Genomic DNA, 10,556 nt, shown 5'->3' with positions numbered 1-10,556 from the left:
GTAAGTCTGGAACTCAGGTTATCTCCACCCTCCGGGGTGCTGCACTTTCCACCCATGAGCGTTTTCGGTGTTTGGGGGAATGCTGGACGTTTCAAATAGTCGTTGGCCTTGTGCCCCTGGCTTGAGAAACTCAATCATGAAAACAGAGACAAAAGTGGGCCAGAAATAAGGGAGGTAGTCCTTCCTTCCAGTCTCGTCTTCCCTTCCATTTCATTTATTTAAATTTTTGTTTCAATTTGATTAGGATACGTTTTTTAGAAAAGTTCCCTAACAGTGCAAACTAGAGAACTCAGTTTAACGTTTAAGTACCTAGCAGGAAAGGGATCAGAGAGATTTGAGTATTTTGTTTTGTACCTACAAAATATCTAATTATTTATTTTTGGTAAGCTGTCTTTTTAACTCTGGTGTCTCAAACTTGTTTTCCAAAGCTCACTGATGGAAGGCACCAGACAAGCAGGATGGCAGGGGAGAAAGAGCCCTGGAGAGGGAATTGGGAGAACAGGGTTCACGTCTTGACTCTGTAATAGACTACTATGTGTCTTCTTGAGTAGCAATCTTCTTATCCTCAAAGGGAGAACACTTGCATTTATTGTCCCTAGTACACAGGGTTGTTAAGGGGCCAAAAGGAGAGATTGTGCATGCGGAACGTGGTGTGGCCCTAAGAGCTATATGAATATGAGGTAATATTTTACCAGCTCTAACAATAAGGAGGCCTCCAAATGTGATAATAGGGTGAAAGGAGTCAGTAAGTCTAGGTCCATATCTTAGCTCTGCTACTAACTTGCTTTGTGACCTGGAGCCAAATTCCTTCTCCTTTCTAATGAAGGCATCACACTTCTAGTGAAGGTTTTGGCAAATCTCTAATATTTCTCAAAATTTATAAAGTACCTCTCCCAGGAATTAAATGCAGAAAGTCTAATTTTCTAATGTACTTGCAATGGTCAGAGATGTACTCCTCAATAAGGGATTTTTTTTAATTTTTATGAATATAATTTATTGTCAAATCGGCTTACATACAACACCCAGTGTTCATCCCGACAAGCGCCCTCCTCAATGCCCATCACCCATTTTCCCCTCTCCCCCACCCCCCATCAACCCTCAGTTTGTTCTCTGTATTTAAGTCTCTTGTGGTTTGCCTCCCTCCCTCTCTGTTTGTAACTTTTTTTTTATCCCTTCCCTTCCCCCATGGTTTTCGGTTCAGTTTCTCAAGATCCACATATGAGTGAAAGCATATGATATCTGTCCATCTATGACTGACTTATTTCACTCAGCATAATACCTTCCAGTTCCATCCACATTGCTGCAAATGGCATGATTTCATTCTTTCTCATTGCCAAGTAGTATTCCATTGAATATATGAACCACACCTTCTTTATCCATTCATCAGTTGATGGACATTTAGGCTCTTTCCATAATTTGGCTATTGTTGAAAGTGCTGCTATAAACATTGGGGTACAAGTGCCCCTATGCATCAGCACTCCTGTATCCCTTGGGTAAATTCCTAGCAGTGCTATTGCTGGGTCATAGGGTAGGTCTATTTTTAATTTTTTGAGGAACCTCCACACTGTTTTCCAGAGCGGCTGCACCAGTTTGCATTCCCACCAACAGTGCAGGAGGGTTCCCATTTCTCCACATCCTCTCCAGGATCTATAGTCTCCTGATTTGTTCATTTTAGCCACTCTGACTGGAGTGAGGTGATAGCTCAGTGTGGTTTTGATTTGTATTTTCCTGATGAGGAGTGACGTTGAGCATCTTTTCATGTGCCTGTTGGCCATCAGGATGTCTTCTTTAGAGAAGTGTCTATTCATGTCTTCTGTCCATTTCTTCACTGGATTCTCTGTTTTTTGGGTGTGGAGTTTGGTGAGTTCTTTATAGATTTTGGATACTAGCCCTTTGTCCAATATGTCATTTGCAAATATCTTTTGCCATTTCGTCGGTTGCCTTTTAGTTTTTTTGATTGTTTCCTTTGCAGTGCAGAAGCTTTTTATCTTGATGATGTCCCAATAGTTCATTCTTGCTTTTAATTCCTTTGCCTTCCCCTTCCCTCTAGGATTTTGATGGTTTCCTATGCTCTTTCATCCATTTTGAGTTTATTTTTGTGTATGGTGTAAGAAAGTGGTCGAGTTTCATTCTTCTGCATGTTGCTGTCCAGTTCTCCCAGCACCATTGGATATTCTTTTTTCCATTGGATATTCTTTCCTGCTTTGTCAAAGATTACTTGGCCATACATTTGTGGGTACAATTCTGGGTTCTCTATTCTATTACATTGGTCTATGTGTCTGTTTTTGTGCCAATACCATACTGTCCTGATGAATACAGCTTTGTAGTAGAGGCTAAAGTATAGTAGGTACATATAACAGAAAGTATTGACATTACTGTATACCATTTCTGTTTGAGATCTGAGGACACCCTCATATCATTCATCAAAGACACTTTTAATTTTGGAGATGTAAGAATTGGAAATGCCTGGAAATAATGAAGCCAGGATGTCATTAAGGTTTATATAAAAGAAGCTTCATGGGACGCCTGGGTGGCTCAGTAGGTTAAGCATCTGACTCTTGATTTCAGCTCAGGTGAATGGAATCAAGCCCTGAGTTGGGCTCTGCGCTGACAGTATGGAGCCTGCCTGGGATTTCCTCCTCTCTCTCTCTCTCTCACTCTCTCTCTCTCTCTTAAAATAAATAAATAAACTTAAAAAAAAAGAAAAGAAAAAAGAAAGACTCATAGCCACAGAACATATCCTAATCTCCCTGGAATCCAAGGGAAAGTTTGTGGATAAAGCCACCCAAACCAGTCCTATTGCTATAAAAGCAAGCCAAAGCACTTAACTCACTCTCTTTTTCTTTCTTATGTGTGGATATATGCATTGCTTTTGAAAACATTCTGTAACAATTTTTAGATTGATTTGATCAACGGGAAGCACAAGCCTTCCATACTGGTTTGTTTATCTTATATTGTGTGTCCAACTCTCCAAAGTATTGATGGTGATACCTGGAAACTCCTTGGTGTTTAGATACTGCTTTTTTTTTTCTGAAGAAATGGAATAGACCATGAACTCTTGTCTTCTCCTTCTTTGGCAATAGGTTAGTGTAACACCAATTATTTTTATTGAACCAATAATTTTAGGATCTTGGTGGCCTCATAATTAATGGTTATGCATATTCATGTCTAATAGTAGTATACTTTTGTAGGTTGATCTAGAGGCATGATTTAGGGTCATGTAGGGATAAAAGGACAAGGAATAGGAAACTCATCAGAAGCATGGCAGATTATTCTGCTTTCCAATTTCTCCTTCATTACCATTGCTTTTTGGACCATACCCAGCTCTACCTGGTCCCAGCCAATGAAGTACAGAGTTTGAGAAATGTGTCCTGAGACTAAAAAAACCCAAAAAGCTAGTGCAGTCTTTGGGTCAACACAATGAACAGAAGAGCCTATTGTAAGAATTCATTATTTCATTGTCATGGTTAACATCAGAATCTGTGCATAGGAAGCAGTCATAATATGTTCCTAGAACTTAAGAGATATGGGTACTCTGTGAAACTAGTAATACAGGCGTACACACACACACACACACACACACACACATACACACACGGTGGATGAAATTAGCTATCTTCAGAAGTCAGCCTTTCTGAGAGATATTTGTACTTATAGTTTAGGGGACAGGATATCTCTCAAATTAAATCAGAAAAAGATAGGACTACTCAAGTCAAACAAGATGACTACAACATATTCTCATGACTAGAATGTAATAAAAGAAAGATGCAATTTTTTAAAGTATTATTTGGGGGACACCTGGCTGGCTCAGTTGGTAGAGCATGTGACTCTTGATCTTGGGGTTGTGAGCCCCACATTGGGGGTAGGGATTACTTTAAAAATTTTTTGTTTATTTAAAAAAAAAGTAGTAATTGGACTGCATCATAAAATGTCTCTGTATACACAAAACAGTGATAACAGAAATTGTGTGGAGGGCAAGGGCCTGGGTCACTGTGGAACAGGGACAAGAAGGAGGTTTTTCACTGCATACCCTATTGTACTTTTAATTTTGAACATTTGAATGAATTTCCTATTAAGCAAATAAATATTTCAAAGACTGCATTTACAGAGGTGTGATTGTCAAAATGGAGCTTTTAAAAAGGAAGCCAGAGTACATAGTTTGTCAGAGTCTGTTCATCCAGCTCTATCTAAGGATGGAATCAGAATATTCTGGTCCCTGAAAAGGTAATACCTATTGAGGACAAGAATAATTTCATGGGTTTTGATGGAATATCCTTCTAGAATATTCACCTCCTCCAGCTTCTGAGTTCACTAAGCAACCTTATCATTCCTGGAAACCTTGACATGGGGAAAGGGTTCACACTTCAGGCTGAGCACAAGTGACAGAGCTGGGAATGTGGAACTTTCATTGTAAAGTTTTACATCAGTATTCTAGCTTATCCTTCACAGTCTGGTGTGATTCAGTCCTTGCTCTCAAAGTATATTCCTCTTCTCAATGTTCTCCCTTTTCTGTCTGCCTGCTCAACTCTGGGTGAACTGATGGAATCCAGTTTCTGCCCCTGAAATTCTGCGGGACTGTCTTGCTACCACAACACCGTGTTCTCCTAGCTCACAGCACCTCTCCTGCTGCTCTGGAATTGCCTTCTTAGCTGTCTGTCTTTTGCTGGACTGTTCACTCCAATGGGGCGGGAAGCCTGTTTTATCCACTACTATATCCCCAGCACAGTGCCTGTCACAACACGGGTCCTCAATCAATCTTTCACTGAAGGAGGTGCTGCTCAGAAAGCCTGGACTAGAATAACCGGACCTCCCTCTTTGCTAACTATCTTACAGTCTTTGATTTCAGCATCCTTTATGTCTCTGGAAATCCTCTCATGTAACCTCAGCTATTCCCACTATTCAGATGATTTCCAGTAGTTTTAGAACCACTTTCTACCCTGGGTACCTGACCTACATTTTCAAGTACCTGCAGGTCAGAATGGTAGCCTGGGGGCTCTGATACCAATTTTCTCTTCATTCAGCCTGGGATTTCTCATCTGAAATTAAAGGCAATGGTCACTAGATAATCTCAGCCTTAAAAATGCCATTTCTACACTGGGATTTTGTCAGCAGCTCAAACTCAGTCTGTCTGCAGTGGAACTCACACCAGCCCTTCCTCCTTCCTCCTAGAAAGGGTTCTACCTTTTTCTAATCATTTAGGCTTGGAACTCTCTAGACATCTTTGCTTCCTCCTCCTAATCTAGTCCTCCATACCCAATGAGTGGCAAAATCTTATGAAGGCAGTTTCTGCCCAGTTCTCTTACAAAGCCTTTTAGGATTTTTATTGGCAACATCTGGGTCATTACTGCCAGCATGTCTTAGAGGTGGATTCTTTCATCAGATGACAACTGCAAAACAGTAACTCCAACTAAGTGAAATCCAGCTCTTTCCAAGTATTTAAAATAATCTCAGCTTAAGTCAGCACTCAAACCCATCTGGCTTTAAGAATATTGAAGAAGGAACGTCGAGAGTCTGCTCCAAGGAATCTTATTTCTTTCACATCAATCTTCAGATACCTTTCTGGAATCTGAAAGCAGTAAACACTATTCTCTTTTAGGTCCGAACTAAACTTAAACTAAAAGGCAAAGGTCATCGCCATCTGTTCGTGTCTTGATACCATGAGTATATGGCAGGAAAAACAGCTGCATCTCTTGCGGTCTCACCCCAGTATTTTTTTTTTTTAAATAAAAAAATAAGTAACAGCTTTGATGAGATATAATTCACAGAGCATAAAGTTCACTCTTTTAAAGAGTACAAGGTCAATGGCTTTTTACATACTTACAGTATGTGAATGTAAGTACTCACATACTTACTTGTTCATCTATCACCACGAATTCAAGTACAGTTTCATGATTCCAGCAAGAAATCCTGTCCCCATTAGCAGACACACTCCTCCTTCTTCCCCCTCCCACCCCCTGGCAGACACTAAGCTACTTTTTATCTATTGATTTGCCTATTCTGAGCATTTGATATAAATGGAACCATGCAAATATGGTCTCTAGTGTCTGGCTTCTTTCGCTTAGAATGTTTTTAAGGTTCATCCATATTGTAGCATGTATCAGTACTTCATTCCTTTTTAAGGCCAGATACTCTTCCATTATATAGATATACCTGATTTTGTTTATCTGCTCATCAGTTGATGGACATTTGTATTGTTTTTTGCTACTACAAATCATGCTGTTATTCATGTACAAATGTTTTGTGTGGATGTAGGTTTTGATTTCTTGTGGATATTGCTGCATCATATGCTAACTCCATATGTAACACTCTGAGGAACTAGCAAATTGTTTTCTGGGGTGGCTACACCAGTTTTGCATTCCCAACAGCAATATGTGGAGGGTTCCAGTTTCTCCTCACCAACACTTACATGTCCAACTTTTTTGATTATATCCATCCTAGTGGGTGTGATGTAGTTTATCACTGTGGGCTTAATTTGCATTTCCCTAATGACTAGTGATGTTGATAATCTTTTTATGTGCTTATTGTCCAATTGTACATCTTCTTTGGAACACCTGTCTTAGAACAGAAAAAAGTGAAATACCTTTATTTAGGGAGGAAGTGATGCCCATTTACAGGAACTAACATTCTTCTTTCAAATGAGGCAAAATTAATAGTTCTTTACAAATACAAAGAGGGAACACTTCTTTAAATACATTGCCTAAAGGGGTGCCTGGGTGGCTCAGTCATTTGGGCGGCTGACTTTGGCTCAGATCATGATCTCACAGTTTGTGAGTTTGAGCCCCACATTGGGCTCTGTACTGACAGCTCAGAGCCTGGAGCCTACTCTCGATTCTGTGTCTCCCTCTCTCTGCCTCTCCCCTGCTCAGGCTCTGTCTCTCTGCCTCTCTCTCTCTCTCAAAAATAAATAAACATTAAAAAATAAAAATAAATAAATAAATACATTGCCTAAGACTGGGGTAAAAACACCTTTTATCTTTTAAAAAATCATGAAAGGTAACCTCAGAGCTAAATGATTGAGAGAAAATTTCATTTTTAGAGTAGATAAATAAATAAACAGTAACTTCAGTTTACTCCTGAAGAATTAAACATTGGGCTTGTGAGAGACATTGTCACCAATATTACTGTCTTTTGGAGGAGCATTTGAGACTTGCTTAGAAGTTAGTAGATAATGCAACAGATCTACTATTTTGAAAAAGGTCAAGTTATTTTAATATAAATGAACCCATGTAGACAAACTCAGTTTAGCAATCCTTATCAAAATAACACCAGCATTCTTCACAGAGTTAGAACCAACAATCCTAAAATTTGTATGGAACCAGAAAAAACCCTGAACAGACAAAGCAATCTTGAAAAAGAAAACCGAAGCTGAAGGCATCACATTCCCAGACTTTAAGACATATTACAAAGCTGTAATCATCAAGACAGTATGGTACTGGCACAAAGACAGACACTCAGATCAATGGAACAGAATAGAAAACCCAGAAATGGACCCACAAATGTATGACCAACTAATCTTTGACAAAGCAGGAAAGAATATCCAATGGAATAAAGACAGTCTCTTCAGCAATTGGTGCTGGGAAAACTGGACAGCGACATGCAGAAAAATGAACCTGGACCACTTTCTTACACCATACACAAAAATAAACTCAAAATGGATGAAAGACCTCAATGTAAGACAGGAAGCCATCTAAATCCTAAAGGAGAAAACAGGCAAAAACCTCTCTGACCTCAGCCACAGTACCTTCTTACTCAACACGTCTCCGGAGGCAAGGGAAACCAAAGCAAAAATGAACTATTGGGACCTCATCAAAATAAAAGCTTCTGCACAGCAAAGGAAATAATCAGCAAAACTAAAAGGCAACCGACAGAATGGGAGAAGATATTTGCAAATGACATATCAGATAAAAGGTTAGTATCCGAAGTCTATAAAGAACTTATCAAACTCAACACCCAAAAAATGAATAATCCAGGGAAGAAATGGGCAAAAGACATGAATCGACACTTCTCCAAAGAAGATATCCAGATGGTGAACAGACACATGAAAAAATGCTCAACATCACTCATCGTCAGGGAAATACAAATCAAAACCACAATGAGATACCACCTCATACCTGTCAGAATGGCTAACGTTAACAACTCAGGCAACAACAGATGTTGGTGAGGATGCAGAGAAAGAGGATCTCTTTTGCACTGTTGGTGGGAATGCAAACTGATGCAGCCACTCTGGAAAACAGTAGGTTCCTCAGAAAACTAAAAACAGAACTACCCTATGACCCAGGAATGGCATTACTAGGTATTTATCCAAGGGATACAGGTATGCTGTTTTGAAGGGGAACATGCACCCCAATATTTATAGCAGAGCTATCAACAATAGCCAAAGTATGGAAAGAGCCTGAATGTCCATCAACTGATGAATGGATAAAGAAGACATGGTATATATATACAATGGAGTATTACTCAGCAATCAAAAAGCACGAAATCTTGCCATTTGCAACTACGTGGATGGAACTGGAGGGTATTATGCTAAGTGAAATTAGTCAGAGAAAGACAAAAATCATATGAATTCACTCATATGAGGACTTTAAGATACAAAACAGATGAACATAAGGGAAAGGAAGCAAAAATAATACAAAAACAAGGAGGATCACAAAACATAAGAGACTCTTAAATATGGAGAACAAACAGAGGGTTGCTGGAGGGATTGTAGGAGAGGGGATGGGCTAAAAAGGTAAGAGGCATTAAGGAATCTACTCCTGAAATCACTGTTGCACTATATGCTAACTAACTTGGATGTAAATTAAGCTATACATAAATTAATTAATTTTAAAAAAGAAAGAAAAACTAAGTTTACATAAAAAATAAAGCATAAGTGTGTGGGGGCATCTGTCATACTGTCCTGCCCCTAATTTTACTCAATTAATATTTGTTGACTAATTTTAAAATCACCTTCACTCTACTTAACAATCATGGCTACTATTGACTGAGTGCTTACTGTGTGCCCGATAAGAGCTTTATCTCTGTTATCTCAATCACTCATCGACAAGGAGGTATTCCTACAATAATCTCCTGTAGATAAAGAATCTCTGAGCCTTAGAGAAATTAAATAAATTGTCCAAAGTCAGTTAAACAGCTGCCCAGTTCCTGACAGAGCCAAATGCAAACCCAGGCCTCTAAGACTCTAAAACCTATGCTCTTTGCCTGGGTGGCTCGGTCAGTTAAGTGTCCGACTTCAGCTTAGGTCATGATCTTGTGGTTCTTGAGTTCGAGCCCCACATTGGGTTCTATGGTGACTGCTCAGAGCCTACAGTGTACCTCAGATTTTGTGTGTGTGTCTCTCTCTGTCCCTCTCCTGCTTGTCCTCTGTCTCTGTCTCTCTCAAAAATAAATAAACATTAAAAAAAAAAAAGCCTGTACCTCTCAGTTTTCTCACAATTCTCAGAGAATATCTATTCCATAACACAAGGTATATATGTAGCCCAACTAATTCCAATATTACATACTCTCCTGTAAGATTTATGTTGTATCACATGTTCCCATTTGTACTTCAAGATATCTGAGTATTTCTTCTGGGAGCCATTTATCAGATAATTGCCCTTCTTAGGATAACACTGTACCTATAAAGATTGTGTGGTAATGAGTCTTTGACAAATTGAACATCTGTAGTTCAGCTCTAGCTGAATGCTGACGATAAAGACCAGAACATAGTAAGAGTCCTCTAAACAAGTGCAGAAATAGCTGAGATGCTTTACTGAGAACTCTCTGGAGGCAAGAGAAGGTATTTTAGCAGAGTGTAGCTGTTGCCTCCTGGTCTGCAGTCAAAGAAGGGAAAATCTCAGGAAGGGGAAGATGCTCCAGAAGGCTCTATCCCATTGGGATGGCTCTGGAAATAAGCTACTTATCATCCCCACTTGAGTCCAACCTTAAGCCTTTTAGCAGGGGCTAAAATAGCTCTACTCACTCTGCTGGAAAAACTGTGCCTCAGCTCTCCCTCTCAGTTGGCATTCTCCCCCTAAGTTGACACTTCCCTTTCCTAACCCAATAGCCAGGGGCACTGGTGGTGCTGGCCAGGGGTAGCCACAGCCAGTCAGCACCGCAAGAGGGAGAAACACATATTGGCGAATTCTAGAAATAATGCAGAAGTTAATGAGTCACCAGCATTATGTTATTTGGTGAGGGTGCCACAAAGATGACTTTGCTGATGAAAAATTCCTGGTTTTGCAGGAAATATGCTTTGGATGCCTTAGTGTGGGCGGAGGGATGGAAGGCAGCTGTCGCTGGACCCTCTCTCTTATCTCATTATTTCAGCCCAAATTCCTCTCCCAGTATTTTTTCAACCCTCCTCTTCAGTGTGACTCCCTATTTTCATTTCTGGCCTACATTCTCAAAAAACAAAATAAAACCCACAAAAAAAAAAACCGCAAAACACCAAAAAAACTCCAAACAAAAACAAAACAAAACACTATGAAATAAACAGATTGAATGACCAACAACTAGAGAATGGTTAAGGAAATTGCAACACATTTGGCATTTACCCCCTAAGTGAATAAATGCATTTT

Source organism: Panthera tigris, chromosome B3 (assembly GCF_018350195.1).
Source record: "Panthera tigris isolate Pti1 chromosome B3, P.tigris_Pti1_mat1.1, whole genome shotgun sequence".
In the NCBI taxonomy this organism is placed as follows: Eukaryota; Metazoa; Chordata; class Mammalia; order Carnivora; family Felidae; genus Panthera; species Panthera tigris.
Note: the sequence above shows the minus strand (reverse complement) of the source record.